Source organism: Mus caroli, chromosome 6 (assembly GCF_900094665.2).
Source record: "Mus caroli chromosome 6, CAROLI_EIJ_v1.1, whole genome shotgun sequence".
Classification (NCBI taxonomy): Eukaryota; Metazoa; Chordata; class Mammalia; order Rodentia; family Muridae; genus Mus; species Mus caroli.
The window spans coordinates 75,513,756-75,534,561 of NC_034575.1; positions in this window are offsets into that span (position 1 = coordinate 75,513,756).

Sequence of the window (20,806 nt, forward strand, 5' to 3'; positions counted from 1 at the left end):
GAGTTATTATTAAGAGAGACTTGTTAGTTCCTATTTTGTTGCTTTTCCTTTTTTCATCCTTCTTCTTTTCTTTGTTTAGTGGGGATATTATTTTGGGGGGTGTTGTTTACTGTATTGTGCATGACAAATTCTTTCTTTTATCTCTTTAAATAATATATTCTTCTCATTCTCTTGATTGACTTTTTCTGTTATAAGATTTATTTTTAATTATGTGTATGTATATGTGTGTGTCTGTGTATGGGGTATGTGCACATGGATACAATGTCTATGGAGGCAAGAATAGGTCATCACATCCATTTGTTCAGGAATAAGCCATCTGATGTGATGTCGGTATGGGGAACTGAAGTGCTCTTAGCTACATGGTCATCTCTCTAATCTCTTCTGTCTTTGTAATTGGTATTTAGGATTTCTTGGAGCATCCTCTGAAATGCAGACTTCTTAAGCATGAATCACTTAAGTTTACTCTTATTTTGAAGTGTCCTCATTTTCTGGCTCAATTTCAAAACGTAATTTTACTCACTATCACGACTTAATAGGCAGTTATTCTGTTTAGGTCTTTAAATATATAATTCCATGATTTCTTGGGTTTTGGGTTTCTGATGAGAGGTGTGACATATTTCAACACAGAGCTTCTTCAATGGTTATACTTAATTGACGTTCTAAATTCCTCTTGTGCTCAGATAATAAATCTTTCATTCTCTGGATTTATGAAATTTTATGCTACAATATCATTGATGAGATTTTGTATGCCTTCCATTTTGATACCAGATACTTGTACTTCATGAGTTTTTAGGTATGTTTTGTTAATCATATTGATGTTGGATATAGTCTTTCCTCCTACTTATCCACCATTTCTACATTCTTCTACATAGCCTATTACATTCTTAATGATTAGCACTGGTTTTGCTTGCTTCAATGAGTTTTAAAGTTTATTCTTCTTTGATACAATACATCCTGATCACAGTTTCCTTCTCTTCCACTCCTCACAGTCCTTCCAACCTCCCCTCTCTCCCAGATCCAATCTAACTTCATTTCCATTCAGAAAAGAGCAGGCCTCCCAGGGATAACTATTGAACATGACATGAAATGGTACAATAAAGCTAGGCAAAACTCATATCAAGGCTTGACAAGGCAACCCAGTAGGAAGGAAAGGGATTTCACAAATAGGCAAAAGAACAGAGACATTCCCTACTTCCATAGTTAGGAGTCCCACAAAAACAAAAACCCACACAGCCATAATATATGTGCACAGAATCAAGCTCAGATGCATGGAAACTCTGTGATTGTAGTTTCAGTCTCTGAGTCCCAATGAGCCCTACTTAGTTTTATGGGATGTGATCTCCCGGTGTCTTTCACCCCCCACTGACACCTACAATAAGATGTTAATTTACAATATTTTCATCTAATTGTTAGGATTTCTCTTATTGAAAATATAATTATTTCATACAATATATTCTGAATAAGGATTTTCCTCTACCAAACTCTTCCCATATGGATCCACCTATTTTGTGTCTCTCATTAGGAAAATGCATGCATATAAGCAATATAATAAAAACTATATAACAAGGCAAAACAAAAACAACTCAGAATAGGACAATACAACAACAAGGAAAGGAGCCTAAAAAGGCACAAGAAAGCAATATACATTGATTCTAGTTCTGCTTTAACATCTTGAACTGTTTTATTCATTTCTTTCTATTGCTTATTTTTCTGTTCCTGGATTTGGATTTATTAAGTTCCTCTTTAAGGTTCTCTAATGTATTTATACAGGCTCTTTTAAGGTCATTGTTTCATGCTTCAACTATGTTGCAATTCTCAGGTCCTAGTATAGTAGGTTGCTATATTCTTGTGGCTACACACACACACACACACACACACACACACACACACAGATAGAGACAGAGACAGACACAGACAGAGACAGACAGACAGAGAGATACAGATACACACACATATATAATGACACACAAATATATATGTGTATATATATACATATACATATATATTATGATACACACACACATATATATATGTTTATGATGCTGATAATATCTGGTTTATTCTTTGTTGTGTGATGGTTTTATTTTTCATTATTTTGTTTTTTGTTACTGTCTCTTTTTCATAGAAGAGTATGATGACTGTGCTTTACCTGGTATGAAATGCTTCTGGGGACTTCTCAGGTGTCACCAGTAGGGATTCTGAATGCAAGTATGACAAGTATCTTCTAGGTATTGGTAGTTGAAACTTAGGAATGGGGATGGTTGTGAAGGATAGGTGGCAGCAAGGCTGCACAGGAAAGAGGAAAGAGGGATGTTCCACAAGGGTCTACTAAATTCTATGGGAATGGGGGAAGAGAAAGAGAGGGTAGACCTTAGTAGGTAGTCTGCTATAGAGTTAGAGATGATAATGGGAGATATTTGGAGAGAAGGGAGGATGGAGATCTAAAGCTAGCCTATCTGCTTCCCTGCCCTACTTCTTCTATGATAGGCTTGGCTTGGTGGATTCACAATGAATATTTGCTGGAGTTGAAGTTAAGACAGGGGGACTGTACTTGATGGTTTTGTGTTAACTTGACACAAGCTTCAGTTGAGTAGATGCTTCCATGAGATCCAGCTGTAAGGCATTTTCTCAATTAGTAATCAAGTAGGGAGGGCCCCTTGTGGGTGGTACCATCCATGGGTTTGTAGTCTTGGGTTATACAAGGAAGCAAGCTGAGCAAGCTAGGGGAAGCAAGCCAGTAAGAAATACCCCTCCATGGCCTCTGCATCAGCGCCTGTATCCTGACCTGCTTGAGTCCCAGTCCTTATCTCCTTTGGTGATGAAGAGCATTTTAGAAGTATAAGCCGAATAAACCCATTCCTCCCCAACTTGCATCTTGGTCATGACGTTCTGTGCAGGAATAGAAACCATGAATAAATGAGGGAAGGAATTGCATGGGAAGATCTATATCATCCTATGAAGAGAGGGGCTAAGAGGAAAGGAAAGCCACAGCAGATGCTCTGATGTTTGCAGGAGAATATCTGTATTATCCAATGAAGAAAAGGGCAGAGAGACAAAGGCAGTCACAGCTTTACTTCTTTACTTCTTTGTGGCTGTGAATGAGACTTAGGAATTCAATATAATGTTTTCATTTCAGACTTTTACTTTTTGTGATGAATGTCTCCTCTCTCTCTCTCTCTCTCTCTCTCTCTCTCTCTCTCTCTCACTTGCCTTCTTAGTCATTTTCCTGATTTCTTCATGGAGGTTTAGTCTTTCTTCCCTCTAAATTTTTGCAATATTCATTCTTCTGCTTCTGTGTATTCTCCTCAAAATATAGTGATAATGCTCATAAGCAAACTACTTTGGAGGCCAATATAGCAGTTTTTCAGAAAATTGGAAATTATCTACCTCAAGACCCAGCTATACAACTCCTGGGCATATATCCCAAGGATTATCATACCACAAGGACTTTTATTCAGGTATGTTCATAGCAGCTTTATTTCTAATTGCCGAAACCAGAAACAACCTAGATGTTCCTGAACAAAAGAATGGAGAAGGAAATGTGGTAGCTTGTACACAATGGAGTATTACTCAGCTGTTAAATCAATGACATCATAAAATTTGCAGGCAAATGGATGAAACTAGAAAAAAATCCTTCTATATGAGATAACCTAGACTCAGAAAAAGAAACTTTGTGAGTATTTACTTATAAGTGGTTATTAAATGTAAAGTAAGAGACAATCATGTTACAGTTCAAAGTCTAAGTAGTAGGAAGGAGGTCTTAAGGAGCACACAGTGATCTCACAGGGACAGAAAAGGAAAACAGATTTTGGGAGTGGACTAGGGATGAATGGGGTTAGGAACAGGAAAGATCAAGTAATGGGGAGGGAAGGAGAAAGTGCTCAGAGAAATGAATGAAATAGGGAGGCATTAGGTGGGTGAGGTGGAAACCTAGTGCAATGAAAACTCCATGGAATTTACAAGAATAACCTAAACAAAGACTCATAATAATGGAAGACACAGTGCCTGCACTGGCCACTTTCTGTTACCTCAAGTGGAAGGATTTCGATGCCAACCAAACCACAAAATTGTTTCCATGCAGTTTGTTCTGTCTATAGTGTTCTTGAGCCAGATCTTTGCCAATGAGAACATTGAGACCAGGAACTGATGTGATCAGATACAGAGTACCAGAGACAAACATTAGCAGGAGTTCAGAGAGTCCTGTGGGAGAGAGGGAGAAAGAATTAGAGGAACTAGAAGAATCAAGGACATAACAAGAACGTATGGCCAATAGAATCGGCTGATTGGGACTCATGGGAACACACAAAGATCAGAGAACCTCTAGATGTTTGACCTATGTCCTCTGTAGATATGTTATGACTGAATAGCTGTGTTTTCTTGTAGAAATTCTAACAATGGAAATAGGATACATCACTGACTCTTTTAACTACAGATGAGACTTTTCCCTTCCACTTGGGTACCCTGTCCACCTTTGATGTATGATATATGCCTGGTCTTTTGTAGCTTTTTATGCAATATTAGGTTACTATCCATTAGAGGCCTGGTCTTTTCTGATGGAAGGCAGGGGAGGTTGTATCTGGGGAATATGGGATGAGGGTTATAGGAGTACAAGATTTGAAAAGGAAAAAGGAGGGTATAAGAATAGTATAAAAATGACTGGAATAATAGGTAGATTACTATGTCTACTCTTAAAATATTAGAGCTACCATTAGCCAAAAATCTTACATTGGTATAGGTCTTTGCATATCAATATAAAATTGAGATTTTATTTTGTTACATTGGTGAATATTGCTATACATTAAAGTTATATTTTTACACTGGTATGGATTTTTATATATTCATACAAAATTTGATGTTATTTTTGTTATGATATATATTTTGTTTCAATTCCTATACAGGCTTTGGACCTATGTAAATAATTTGAAGATGTAATATCAAGTTCTAGTTCCTATTTTAGGGTGCTATTACAAGCTGTTTAGGATAATTGAAATACATATTAATAGTCAGACAGTCAAACTCATGGTTATATTAGATACCAGACTAGATTATTATGAAAAAAAAGTGCTCTCTAAGTTGAACAGAAGGTAAATAGATTAAAAACAATTATGCCTATTCACATATGCTATGATCAGAAATATGATCTTCAAAAACCTCAGAGACCTACAGAATATGGCATTTAAAGATGGTTTTATTAATGTAAGGCATTTTTGACACATGTCAGCACCTGGCTGCACCCCCATTCAACTTGGAAAAAGATGATGAGCATCAACAAACCTCCATTAGGAGATGGCTTTAATTATGGCAAGCAAACTACTGAGCAAAGAAAATGCCCTAATTTTATCTTAAGACAGGATGCTGCCCAAAATGGACATAATTTGAATTCACAAAAAGTTAACTCCTAATCACTGCCAAGGCAGGGCAAACAACTCCTTCATAATTTCTGCTTCATAAACATGTCTGTCAGATATACAACTCCAGAAGTCTTAATGCTTCACCATTATAGAGAATTTTGAGGACTATCCAGTCAAGCAGCTGCCTATCAATTCTATAGTTTTGGAAGATGCTTTCTTGGAGTTTATGAAACTCAGGTAAAATTTATTCCTTTTCACGTCTCTAATGGAGTTGAAGATAATCATAGTGTCACAATTAAACTTGTTATAAAGGATCTAAAAAATTGTTTTGGTGTTAATGGAAATGTTTTAATGTAAATATAAATTATGAGGTTGAGAAGATGTAAAGTTTAAGTTTTAAGAACGTATTTTAAGATTGATAAATGAAGGTTAGAAAATCTGGAAGGTGTTTTATGAAGGTTGGAAGAAATTGTAAACTGGTATTTTAAGGTTGATAATAGTAAGTTATAACAGTTAGAGAACTTAAATGCTTAAGATGGTAATGAGAAAATAATTTAAATACAATACTCTGAACTCACTAACATAGGATAGATAATAGAATACTTTCTCTTATGTTACCAAATATTGATGCATTGTACTTTATGAATGTAACTCATACCTAATAGTTTTCTATAGTAGGTAAAAGAACCTTTTTTGACAAAATGGGGAAATGTTACAGTTTGGTCTGGTATGGCTATGCATTCAAATACTAAATATTGGCACCCAAGATCTGATTGCTCCCAATGAAAATGTTCATATTGATACCAAGTGATACTAAATAAATCCTGTTCCCCAATTTAAAGTTAACTGTGTAATAAAAGGCTAAAGACAGTGATTGGAGAGTAGAGAAAGAAATATAGGACTTGAGGATTAAGTGAGGGTTGTAAAGAGAGACCCAAGGAAGAGGAGAAAGGATGAAGAAAAGAAAGCAATATAGAAGAGGTCACCATTAAAGGAGATGGACCATGAACTCATGGCCAGGGAAAACAGCAAGTATCAAGGGACATATGGCTGTAGTGTAAGTTAGAATAGCTAAAATCCTGCCTAATCTAGGCTTATAACTTATTAATAAAATACCAGGACTGTGTGTCTTTTATATAGGCTATCTAAATATATAATTTACTTTATTGTCATTGTTCCTTATGTATGATCATGTAACATCGATATTTGTCATATAATACAATTATTCTTTATCCATTAATACGGAATAATTTTCTTCTACATATGTGTAGACTGCTCTTCTTGTTTTTCTTCATCTGTTAGTATATTTACCTGGAAATTCATAAAAGTCAGATTTTTTGTCTGTTTTCCTAAACCCAGAAGACTGAAATTAATGAGTTATTTGAAATGATAAAGCAGAGAGTTACTCATATTAGGTATGCCAGTATTTTACCAGCAGCATTCTGGTAATATCTGATACACTTAATTGAAGGAAAGCCCTTAAGAAATTTTATCAGGTTCAAACTATGTAAATAATGTCTTGTTGGCTAACTTTCTATAAGTGCAACTGTTTTAGTGACTCTTCACATGACATTAGATATTTTAATACATGTCCGAGCATTTTCTTTCCTTCCTTCAAAATAGCATTATGGGTTTAAGAATTACATGGCTCAGATAATTTGTTAACTAGCCCCAGTGTCTAGTTCAGATTTGTTAAAGTGGTTATGGATTTTCATTTTGTAAGCATGCTTGTCTTTGAATAACCCCATACCTAAATGTCTTTCTATTCCTGCATTTATTAATTTGTTTCCTATCACATTTGAATAAAGTCAAGCTGATTTGTTACAAAATGACTGTCTCATATTTGAATATTTTTGAACCATGACAGGAATTGAAGTGATATTCTTCAACTGTTCTCTACCTCTTGAAATAAAGTCATATTACACATTCACAGACAAAATGATAAGAGCCTAAAGTTGAATTAAGGAGAAAATTAATGACACTTGTTGGGACATTGATTTTATGATTTATTATATTTCATTTCTTCAAAAATATTAAAAATGAATCACATATTCTGTCTCCTGCTATGCTACTGTTACTTGTGCATATTTGATTCTCTCCTTAGGGTTGAGGGCATGAATAATAAGCTATAGATTGTAATATGTATCTGTGATATTACCTTTCCCTCTAGCTTGTACATTCTAGTGTTACTGGGTCATTTACTCTTTGTATTTGCAAACTCTTTGTATTTGCAAACGGAACACTGCCAGAAAAGGTTTCAATATTAAAAAAATAATAAAAAAAAAACCATTTAGTGTAGACAACATTGTGTATGGTCATGAATGTAATTGGTGTGTTAAAATCAGCCTGCTTAATGATACAGGTGCTAACACGTGCCAGCGAAAGGAAATTCTTCTTCGTAAGTGTGCTGAGAGAATTAAATATCCACAGGCAGGAGAATGAAAAGGGATCATTTTCTCAGTCAAAGATGTAGGAAGCATATTAGTGAATTATATTTAAGATAGGAAAATGTGAAGGTACTATAAAAGCCAAAACAAGAGAAATGTAAAGTATATAAATGTAAAATGTAAAACGTGTTTTAAAATAGGCATATTCAAGGCCATTTCTGAACATGAACTCAAAGCTTGGAAAATGGAGGAAAAAAATAAAAATTAGTATACTAACAAGCTGAAAGCTCATAAATAAGACAAATGAGAGTGAAGAGATGAAAAAGAATGGAGAAAACATATTTAGATCATATATCTGACAGGGACTTAGCATTAACAAAAATGTATAAGAAGCAGATGTCATGAGCACTATGAACAAATACAGGTATTGCTTCAGAGGAAAGCATACAGGTACACAAGTAAAATGTCAAGTTTTGCAAATAACAAGATTTTACTTTCATTTTTTTTATAGTTTTGAATAGAGTTTATTTAGGGCATGGGGAGGAGAGTTGAGGGGGTAGAGACACAGAAAAGCAGAAAGAGAAAGAGGAGAGAGGAGGAGGAGGAGGAGGAGGAGGAGAATGAGGAGAGAAGGGACAGAGAAGGAAGAGCAAGAGCTCATTTATCTTGATATGGTGAAATAATACATATAAATAACAACATATAAGAGAGGAATGAGCGTTGTTCAGGTTGGAACTTTATCATTTCAAGAAACTCAAAGGAAGAACTCAGACATAGTCATCATCTAGAGAAAAGTGAAATGAACACAAAGCTGATCACATTCCTGTTTGCTTGTGCTTGGATTATTCAACTAGGGTATGGTGCTGCTCAGAGAGCAGTGGATCTTCTTATATTAATTAACTTAGCTAAGACAATCCCCCTCAGACAAAAAAAAACTACACAACAATCCACAGAAGAAATGCCCTCATCAAGACTGTTTAACCAGACAATTCTAGGAAGACAATTAGAGATTACTTTCACATCATAAATATGCAAATCAAAATCCTAGTTAAAAACTATAACACTCCAATAGGGATAGTTATTACAGAAAAAGAATAAATATGTAACAAATGCTGGCAAAATTAAGAGAGAAAGGAACACTCATTGTTGACAGGAATGTCTATTATTGCCAATATGAAAGAAATTTATGGGAGATCCTCAAATGAGTAATATATCTATAGGATCTCACCATATATCTACCAGGTATTTATCCCAAATAAATAAAATCAATCTATTATATAGGTACACGCTCTTTTGCTTTATTTTAGTAATAGAATTTATAAGACAGAAGGGAAAAAAACCAATATGTCTCAAGCATTTCTAGGTGAAGAATGAATATAAACCAGTTTGTATGTATGCCTTGGGATTTAATTCAGATATTAAAACACAGAACTGTTGCACTTGAAGACAGAGAGGACTAGGTACCATGTTGTTCTCTGGAAAATATGAAGCACAAGAAAGGCAAACTAATAATTTCACAGGGTGAAAATAATAAAGTAGATCTTCAGACTTTTGGATTCAGAGGTGAATATATGGTAGGTGAGGGTTTATGCTAATAAATATCTATTAAATTATAGTTACCCCGAAGCAATAATTTGTATCAAAGTAAATACTTTCTAATTAAGATCTTGTAAGCAAGTATACACTGTGTTTATACATGACAGTAGGGATATATTAAATGGTTGTACAATATCCAAGTGATATATTTTATAGATAGCATGATTTCAATATTGCACAGTAAACATGTGTTAAAATATATGTATCCCAAGAAACTGTATAATATTTCATGATTTCCTGGGTGTATAAAAATTCCAATTTTTAAGGTCACATGAGGATAAAACATTTTATATGAATGAAAATATTTTACACTTAATTTTAAATGGTTTTACTTCTCTACTACCAATATTATTTGGAAATTTTTTCATTTAAAATATTTTCATTTCCATAATTAATTAAAATGAATGAATCAGAAACAATTCCTTAATATTATTTAATAAACAAACTACATTCTAAGAAGTTAAGCTTTCTCTCTTCCTTTATCTCTCACTCTCTTACCCTCACTCTTTCTCTCTCCTGTCATTTTCACACACTTTTATATACATGTATACACACATACAAATGTGCACATATCCATGCATTATAAAATAAATTTTAGAAAATTTAACTTGTTTTTATAATAGTTTAAGTGATAGTGAAACATTAAGTATTCACACAAGAAAATAATTTTATGATTTATTCTTTATTTGTCCTGTGTTTGTGTGTGTATAAATTAGAGGAAAGCTCATGGGAGTTGGTTCTGTCCCTCCATCAAATTGCTCTCAGGCTTAGAACTCATTGGCTGCAAGTCAACCGACCGACCTGCTTGTTCATTTCTTTAAAGTTTTCTAGAGTATTTTCCATGTATTGAAACCAGCTGTCATGGATTCATAAAAGTTACAAAATATTCAACTCATTCTTCTAGATTAAATCTCTGACACCAATATTTGCTTCTGGCTGTGATAAGCAGAATCATGCTCTATGTTGTATAACTTCTAAGATATTCATCTTGACATTTAGAAAACACCTTTATATTGTTTCAGGACAAATAGCTCCACTCTTTAGTGTCAAAAGCATAAACCTCAGAAGAGCTAAAAGCCTGTGTGCTCATATATATTGGAGTTAGAATTAATGGTGTTGAATTCTGCCTTCTCTCTTTCTATAAGTGATGGTTTGATTTTGCATAAATAACTCCCTTCAATTTAAGTATAATACACAGGCCACTTTTTGGGGAAAGAAATATGGTCAAGAACAAGTATAAAGGTCAGGCAAGTTCACACATGAACTTCAGATAGAGAATAAGACAATGTGATGAGAATAAGTGGTCAGTGGGAGCTGCACTGAATCCCAGTGACTCATAAGCAGGGTTTGTGCATTCCTGCCAGAAGGAAGGGACATTGGATAGTATTAAAAAAATAAGTAACTGTAGGGTTGTTGGCCTGTATCTACTCTGCCAATAGGTATGGCTGCTTGGGGAGACAGAACATGGAAAGTTTGACTAAATATCCCACAGTGTCACCAGGGCTACTGCTGGGCAGAAGGAAAGAGAGGAGATACCACTCTGGAGTGGGAAAGTGCAGTCTCAGATGTGGGAAAGCCTGACCTGGTTCGGGTTCCTGAGCCTTTCAAGAGGCTTGGGCAATGATGTTCTCAAGCTCTAGGACATTCCAGAGCCATTAGGAGTCAGGAAAAGCAAAGAACAGAGTCATGGGCTGAGGGCTGGGGACAGAGTCTAGCCTGGGTCTAGTGGGGAATAAGGGAGAGCTCAGGCTAGTCTCAGCAGGGGATTGTCCCTATCTTGGAGAGACAGACTTGGTGGCAATTGTGGCTGGGAGCCCAGAGAGGCCTTCTACAGAGATTAGGCTCTGTAAGCAAAGGCCTTCTTCATGGGTCCCCACTTCAAATCTTGATGAAAAGAGACAGTCCATGTTTGCAATGTATTGTCATGGCAGAAAATGGATGTGTAAAACCATACTCTACTTCTCAGGGTGAGCTTAAGATTAAATACCTTTTGCAGGAAAGAATGTCTGGAAAGGGAAGATTTTGACTAAGCCCTCTAGGCCTCGATGTACCTTATTAGTTTGGAGAACTCTGTTTTGAGGCTACATGACCATAGGACATGTTTCTTTTAAATGAGAAGCCTGGCATGTTTTCTAAGCCAGGAGTCTAACAGGGAGCTAGGAGTCACTTAAATCTCCGGTATGTGTCCACTGAGTCTCCAGTTCTCCACCTGCTCTACCTTCACAAACCTCCTGGCATGGTTTTATGTTCCACAGGTAACCTCTGTTAGAAGATGCCCTGTGTAGAGAAATACACGGGATTGAATTGATTGATTATACACTGTTTATTAGATAGCCTCTCTTTAGTGTTTCATTCATTTGAAACTGAGAATTGTGATTGGGTTACCTCGCTAAGGGTCATATCATCCAGAAACATCCATTTGCCCAAGAATTTCATAAATTCATTGTTTTTAATAGCTGAGTAGTACTCCATTGTGTAAATGAACATTTTTTCAGGTGCTTCTCACCCATTCAGTATTCCTCAGTTGAGAATTATTTGTTTAGCTCTGCACCCCAATTTTTAATGGGTTATTTGAATTTCTGGAGTCCAAATTCTTGAGCTCTTTGTATATATTGGATATTAGTCCCCTATGAGATTTAGGATTGGTAAAAATCTTTTTCCAATCTGTTGGTGGCCTTTTTGTATTATTGACAGTGTCTTTTGCCTTACAGAAGCTTTGCAATTTCATGAGGTCCCATTTCTCAATTCTTATCTTACAGCACAACCATTGCTGTTCTGTTTAGGAAGTTTTCCCCTGTGCCCATATATTCAGGGCTTTTGGATATTAGCCCAGAAACTTAGAATACCCAAGATACAATTTGAAAAACACAAGAAAATCAAGAAGAAGGAAGACCAACTTGTGGATACTTTATTCCTCCTTAGAACAGGGAACAAAATCCCCATGAAAGGAGTTACAGAGACAAAGTTTGGAACTAAGACAAAAGGATGGACTATCCAGAGACTACTCCATCTGGGGATCTATCCCATAATCAGCTACCAAACCCAGATACTATTGCATATACCAGCAAGATTTTGCTGAAGGGACTTTGATATAGCTGCCTCATATAAGGCTATGCCAGTGCCTGGCAAATACAGAAGTGGATTCTCACAGTCATCTATAGGATAGAACACAGGGCCCCCAATGGAGAAGCTAGAGAAAGCACCCAAGGAGCTGAAGGGGTCTGAAACCCTATAAGTGGAACAACAATATGAACTAATAGCCATCATTGGGAAGAGAGGCCCCTTGGTATTGCAAACTTTATATGCCCCAGTATAGGGTAACTCCAGGGCCAAGAAGTGGGAGTGGGTGGGAAGGGGAGCAGGGCTGCGGGAAGGTATAGGGAACTTTCGGGATAGGATTTGAAATGTAAATAAAGAAAATATCTAGTAAACAAAAATGAGAATTGCCACGACTGAGAGATGTGTGTCCTTAAGAGTACTTGTTGTTTTCTCAGTGTGCCTGGGTTGGAGTCACATTACCCACATAGGAACTTACAGCTTTCTGGAACTAGTTCCCCTCTCTTCTACACATACATAGTGTGCAGAAATACTTACAGGCAAAAGTCTCCTACACATCAATCAAATGTAGATCTTTGAAAAACAAATAAAAAGTGAGTCACAGAGAAACACTAAGTATTCCATAGGGTTATGTATATTTATAGTCTAAGATATGGTTTCAAAATAGGGTTTTAGAGAAGAGATATGCTTAGTAAATGAAGCATATAAAACTAGTCTAAAATTATGTACAATATACACATTTTTGTGTTGATATTTATTTTTTAAATTACAATATACACATTTTTGTGTTGATATTTATTTTTTAAATTAATGCCAAAGCTATCCTGGAAGGAAGCTGAAGACATGTTCTTAAAATATCTTATCTCAAAGAACTAAATATGCTGCCCGGTTGATATGGAAGGAAATCATAGTTAGAAAGTGGAAAAAAATATCCATAGCTTAGTGTGGGAACAAAAAGAGAACCCCAGGCTTTGAAATAGACACATCAGAAACGTGGGAAGGTATAGGATCAAGTTAAAAACAAAGTTTGATCTTCTGGTCAAGACACAGTTTCTAGTGGAGAGAGAGAGAGAGAAAAAAAAAGGATCCAACACATTCTTTTAACCTATATGTGGTCAGACAAGAAAGATACTAAGTTAAGAAAAGAGGTGATTTTTTTTAATGGAGATCAACTTACTAGAAGCAGATAGATAACATGCTTTGTTGAAGTTATACAGTGAAAAAAGTTTCTTTAGGATAGAAAGAAATGGCCATCATATGCCAATGCTGCATTCATTAGGATTTCCTGCAGTGTTGAATTTTAAAACCACAATTTTCTACAAAAGCTCAGGTTGGACCAATGCTTCTTACAATCTGGGGACTCAGCACACTATTAATTCATTGATGTTTTCATTGAATTCCAGCCAGAGAAAAGTGAAAAGTGACATATTAAATTCTTTTCGTGAGCTATTTTAATGAGTTGAGAAATTTTTATTACAATTTATTTGTTTAAATCCAGATAGTGGTATAATAAAAGACAGAAAGAGGAGCTAGAAAGGAGACTGAGATGGTGGGGAATTTTGCTGTGGAGAAATCAGGGCTCTGGAATTTCAATACTTAAAACCCATGTAGATGCTGGGTTGACATGGCAACCAACTTTCTGGTTTCCCCCGAAGGGTAGAGAAAATATGGAATCCTGGAATCCCTAGAGCACAAGGCTGTCTAGACTGCCAAATAATTGAGCTTTGGTTCACATGGGAGACTGCATCAATATGTAATATACAGAGTTAATGATCAACAACTGAAGAAGTTAGGATACAGACCTCTTATGTGCACATACATCTACACACACACACACACATGTAAAAAGACATGGGAACATGTATGTACTCATATAGACATACAATACAAAAGTAAGTGAAGAAAAATATCTATTTTTTGTGTTTTTAATGATGAAATTAGCTAGGGAGTGAATAGTATATAAAATGAAATATTTGAATTCAGAGAGTAAATCATATGAAACAGGTACAAAGAAGGGTGAGCTGGGAAGAAAGAATGCCTCATTGTGGTGGATACCATAGTGAAATATAGGAGAAGTAGGGTAAGGAGGAGGAGGACGAGGAGGAGGAGGAGGAGGAGGGATGCTTTTTATTTAATAGGCAATTTAATGCTGCCATTTTAGATGTTAACCCATGGCTTTGAAATTTTACAGAAGAATTCACTCTGTTGGCTTTGCTCTGGATGATTCCATGACTCTGGATTGATGGACTGTGCCTCTCACTAAAAGGGGTTTTTCTTTATGCCTTTCTATATCTCTGTGAAGAATTTAAAAATGAAAGCAAGAATTTTAACACATAAACTGGGCTTCATCTGCCAACAATTTCATTTGTCCTCACAAGGTTTTCTTAATGTATTTTGCACACTTTAAAGAGTATATACCAGCTACTTGGATTTTAGTGGAATAGAAATACTTCTTGTACTTCTTAACCTGTCATCTTTTCTCACCATTTGTAAAAAGAAAAGGATACACAAATGCGAGGATACTATACATTATACATCCAGATTTTTTTATTGCATTTATTTAGTTTGTATCGTTTGTTAGTGTGCATGTGCTGTGATAGGTATATGTCCTTGTGAGGATGACCGGGAAAGTCAGTTCTCTCCTTCCACTGTGGTGGTGCCAGGGACCCGCTTAGCTCATTAAGTTTGGTGAAAGTGCCTCTCCCCACAAAGACATCATGCTCATCCTGATACTTTTTAAAAGTTAATTTTGAAGGCTGTACAATATTTGTAGTATTGATTGGACAATATTTTGTTTTAACAAGTTTCCTGGTGGATTGTGGAATTCTGATCAATACAAATGACCACCACTATTCAGAGCCAAGAGATATTTCTCCCAGGTATCACTAATAAAAAGTCCTCTAGCATTTGCAAACACCTCAAACACAGTGATATTTAAAGTTCCTCATTAAGAACATTCACTTTATTGTCAATGTACATTTGAAGTTAAACCAACAACTGTTTGAAACAGCAATTAGAATAATAACAGTTGAATAAAATAAGTGTTAATTTGGATAGTATAACATAGACTGGAATGCAGCTACCAGGTATACTTTCCAAAAATCCTACTGAAATAGAAATTTTAAAAAATGGAAAACACCCACAATGTTATTAAAAATGTAAAAATCTATTACTTTTCTACAAACAACGAATAACATGGGTCTTCAGTTAGAATCTTTCATCTCTTTATGCGTGTGTTGGTATTGTTCAATTTTCATATAAAGGGCATCAAAAACACCAGTAATATTACTTCCAACTACACTGTCATTAAAGGCATAATAAACAAGTTTTTTATTCAGCTGATGTAACACATCTCTGACATGACAGAAATGTGGATTTTGCCCACAGAATTTTTTTCATAATTTGCAATGAGTTAATAGACCATCTTCAGAGCTAACAAGAAACATACAGGCAGCAATATGATCTAAAGTCATATTGGGAGGTCGCTCTGGGAGTGGCTAGCTCTTGGTGTATTCTTATTAAAGAATAAACAAGTGAACTAAGTAGAGAATGTTGTCAGAGAACATTTAAAATGTGCATTGCTTTAAAGGGAAAAAGAAAAACACAGTAGAACAAAATATTTTCAACTTGTAATTTCTTCTCAAAATTGTTTTGTTAAATAAATTTGACTACCTTCCCTATAAAATAATTTATTGAAATTAATTATATTATTTATGCACCCTTTAACTTACTATTTATATGAAATTGAGATAGTTTGATATGCACATTAAGGGTCAGGTTAGTACCCAATGTTATGTTTAATTCCCTTTTACAAGCAATTTGAAAGTTAAAAAAACACCAGAGAAGGAATCCTTAGGCACGCAAATAAGAATGATGAGAAATTAGAGAGGATAGTCTTTTTTTGAAATTTATATCACAATAAATAGGTAAAACTCTTTGAAGATAATAAGTATTTTTCAGTATGTATTTAATTTCCAGTTATGTATGTGTCTATGTATGGATGTAGCCTTGTGATCTGGTTCCTGCTGAGTCCAGAAGAGAGCACGAAAGCCCCTGGAGCTGATGGGAATTGTACTGAGACTCTCTCAAGACAAGTACCTGCTTTTAACAGTGCTTTTAGTCATCTCTGCAGATTCTTGAGAATTAGTTTTTATACCTTCTAATTTTATGTTGATTAGGTTTGAGATGTATCACCTTTAACATGAATCATGTCTAGAGGATCTGGATTTTTTTTTTTTTTTAAATAGTGACTATAGCATCAGAAGACATAATAGCAAGACACCTTGGCATACTGAGTCACAGATAAAACTGTATTAGAAAATGGCAGTTTGACAGTATGTTCTGGCCTGTTTCTTATCTCACTTACACTGTGATGTGTTCTCCTTTCTACATAACTAGATGTCGTTCATAGTTTGCTGATAGGATACAATTTTCTCAACTAGGTACAGTGGGTAATGTCTGAAGCCTTATCATTGGGGAGGATGGGGAATTATGGTTGCTGTGAGTTAGTGACTAACATGAGCTATGTAATGAGTTCTAACCAAATCTGAACTACAAATGAGACCCAAATTAAACAAAAGAAACTGAAAAAAAGCTAGACTTCTCTCCTTTTCTTGCTAGGACATTTTGCTTCATAGTTATTGGTAACAAGAGCTAGCTTCTAGAGTGCATCCAAAGCCTATGGATTTTGCTGCTTTATATAATATACCTTTCTGATCAGCTTTTTTGCTGTGAGATGGAAAATGGAAATGGGCATGTGTTCAAAGATTCTGTTACTGAGAATTTCACACTTCATCTCAGAAAAGTAGACAATAATAACACACACATAACATTTACATTGATGTTTTTATACTCAATAATTGCTTCCAACAATATTTTTCCTGGAATGGTTGCTCAGTGGTTGAGATCACTAGCTATTCTTCCTGAGGACCTAAGTTCCGTTCACAGCCCCCCTAACAAGAGGTTCTCAACTGTCTATAACTCCAGTTCTAGGAAATCCCATGGTTTCTTCTGCCTTCTACAGGCACTAGAAATATACAAGATACCCATACATACAGAGACACATGTACATAAATGAAAATAAACAAGATTTCAAAAGAGCAATCTATGTTTTAAACTATGAAGCTTGTGATTTGTTGCTTTGAATGGTAAAAGAGACTTTTCAGTTGGAATAAAGCTTTGAAGTGTATTGAAATATAATGGTGAGGTCCATGGAATTTCATGTTTCCTATAAGAGGGAAGAATTCAAGTCAAATGGAGTGAAACATGAGCAAGCTGAATCAGACAAAGAAAGCATACTGCTGTGTTTGGTGATGTAGAAACATGTCATGGAAGGAGAAACACATTCAGTCCCCCAGGACATAGTGATGGGGTAAAACTGGAAAGGGACCAGCAAAGTTGATTCTGCTGCAGTCTCCAGAAGGAAAAGTGGGTTTTCCATCATGCTGAGTTCACCCAGTGGACTTGATCAGACTTCTGACCTTGAAAAATAAAATGTAATGAATTTATAGGAAGCCACTAACTGAGCTATTTGTGTGGAGGAATAATGATCAACTGCACTAAGGCTTGCATGTTGCTAGAAAAGATACACAATAAGGTAATAGAGCAGGCATAGAAACACTTCAATATATAAGGAGGAATTCCATGTAGATTGTGAAAGTAGAATGATGTGCCTAACAAGAAATGTGTTCCAAGTTAAGTTGGTGCAGTGCTTTTTGGCTGGAGTTTATGTGCTCTATCATGCTGCAACCATGAATATCCAAGATTCAAGTTTAGCTGATATCACAGAATCAAGGAACCTGGAAGGAGACTTGGCAGAAGTGGTAGGGCAGCCAGGCATTCACAAACCCAAAGACATACTAGAAACTAGCTTTGAATACTAAGCCAAAGTAAGTGTTTGTTATAAAAACCTTATAAATTCTGTATATATATAATTTAATAACATATTACTGAGTAGAATATTTTACTACTGGAATGAATATACAAGAGCTATAGCATGTGAAAGATTGCCTTGAGGCTGCAGAGATTGTTCTGTGGCCAAGAGTGCATACTGTTCTTCTGGATGATCCAATTTGAGAGCCAGACCATAAACTTAGAATACCCAAGATATAAGATACAATTTGCAAAACACATGAAACTCAAGAAGAACGAAGTCCAAAGTGTGGACACTTTGCCCCTTCTTAGAATTGGGAACAAAACACCGATAGAAGGTGTTACAGAGACAAAGTTTGGAGCTGAGACAAAAGCATCTAGAGTCTGCCATACCCGGGGATCCATCCCATAATCAGCCTCCAAACGCTGACACCATTGCATACACTAGCAAGATNTTGCTGAAAGGACCCAAATATAGCTGTCTNTTGTGAGACNATGCNGGGGCCTAGCAAACACAGNAGTGGATGNTCACAGTCAGCTATTGGATGTATCACAGGGCTCCCAATGGAGAAGCTAGAGAAAGTACCCAAGGAGCTAAAGGGATCTGCAACCCTATAGGTGGAACAACAATATGAACTAACCGGAACCCTGGAGCTCTTGTCTCTAGCTGCATATGTATCAAAAGATGGCCTAGTCAGCCATCAGTGGAGAGGCCCATTGGACTTGCAAACTTTATATGCCTCATTACAGGGGAACACCAGGGCCAAGAAGTGGGAGTGGGTGGGGGACTTTTGGGATAGCATTGGAAATGTAAATGAAAAAAAAATACCTAATTAAAAAAAAAGAAAAAAATACTACCTAAAGGTAAACAGAAAAAAAAAAAAGAAAGAAACTAATGCCAGATATTGTAGTGTTATTTCATCATCTGTTTTAAGAAAATATAAAGGTATTTTCAGAAAAATATTAAGCTTGCATATAATGGAAAATCCAATGATTTTCTTTTAAAGTTATAAAGCACAACCATTTGTCCTTAATGTACTTTGTTGGTATCAAAATGTCACTGGTTTTGTTTTGATGCCTGTTCTGTTGTTGGGGAAAGAAAGGCTGAGAGTATCATTTTCTTTCATTTAATTTGAAGACCTCTGAAAAATAATGAAGTTTATTTTGTGAATTACTTTATAATTGTTCTTTTACCACACTGTGGTATTTGATAATGTCAAAATGATTCTGCTTTAGGGAAAATTATTTTATATCCTGATGAAAATTAATTACTCTCACTAAGTAAACAGCACTTCATATATTGTATGTGAACTGAGGGAATAATTTTTAAGGTTAATTAATCTGTCTCTGACAATTATGAAAATTTCAGTGAGAAAGAAATTACTCATGTATTTGGGTCAATTTACTATGATAATACACTGACACACACCAAAAGTCAGCTTTATTCTTTCACATATAGAGAAAAGTACATCATTTATTCTCAAGTCTGAAATATTATTGTAAGCCTCATGTGTGCTCAAGTCGTGAACTCTCTTGAAATACTTCCAGCAGAATCTGTGTCAGTATATATATTAAATTATAAATTATATGTATGTATACATATATAATTTGCTCTCACTGATGCTGTTCTTTAAATTCTACTAAAATTCTCAAATTTTAGACAGAAAAATATCAGTTTTGAGGATTAATGGAAATGGAAGCACAACATTGGATGAGTCCCAAAAAATTTGAGAGTAACTCTATATTTGTTTAAATTTAGAAATTTCATGCTTTCATATAATGAAATATGACTGTATGGAGAAGAAAATGTGAACAAGGAAACAATAAGGCTATTATAGAAAACTATCTAAATTAATATTTTATTTTGATGTTGTCTATGTAAACTTACCTTTTACATTCGTTGAAACTTGTGAATTTTCTACACATAGTTAATGTTTATTTCCCTTCATTTTTAGAATAACTTAAACATGAATACTTATTTCTTCTCTAGATCTTTAAATTGTTCATCAGGGAGATCAAGTATCAATATTGGAGCAGATACAAAATTCAGCTGAGTCAAATAACCAGAAATGCATTCTACACTGCAAACACCAACTTCATGAAACTATAATGGACTGTAGGAATTGGTATAAGTGACAAGATCTAGTGTAATGTCCTCAGCACGTGCTTCCCGAGCATGTACCTATGCCAGGAGCTATCCCGGGTATCCAGGGTACAACTGTAAACAAAACAAATCCCACATAAGGTGATTTTGTGTTCTTTTTAAATCATTATATTTGCATATTAGAAGGAAACCACATATAGAGGACTCATTAAGTGTGATAATTGTTAAGAGATGGACCATATGGAATAAACTAAAGAGTAACAGGAGAGGCCATAGAAATATTTAGACTGAACAATAAAGTGAGAAATCTATGAAGTGACTCTTGTGGATGGTGAAGATAAAATGGAGAAAGGCAAAGGATGATTGCTGCTGGCTTAGGCAGGGATCCCCAGGTGTAGTGTGTGAGACAGTGTTCCAACACACAGAGATCTTTAAACCAT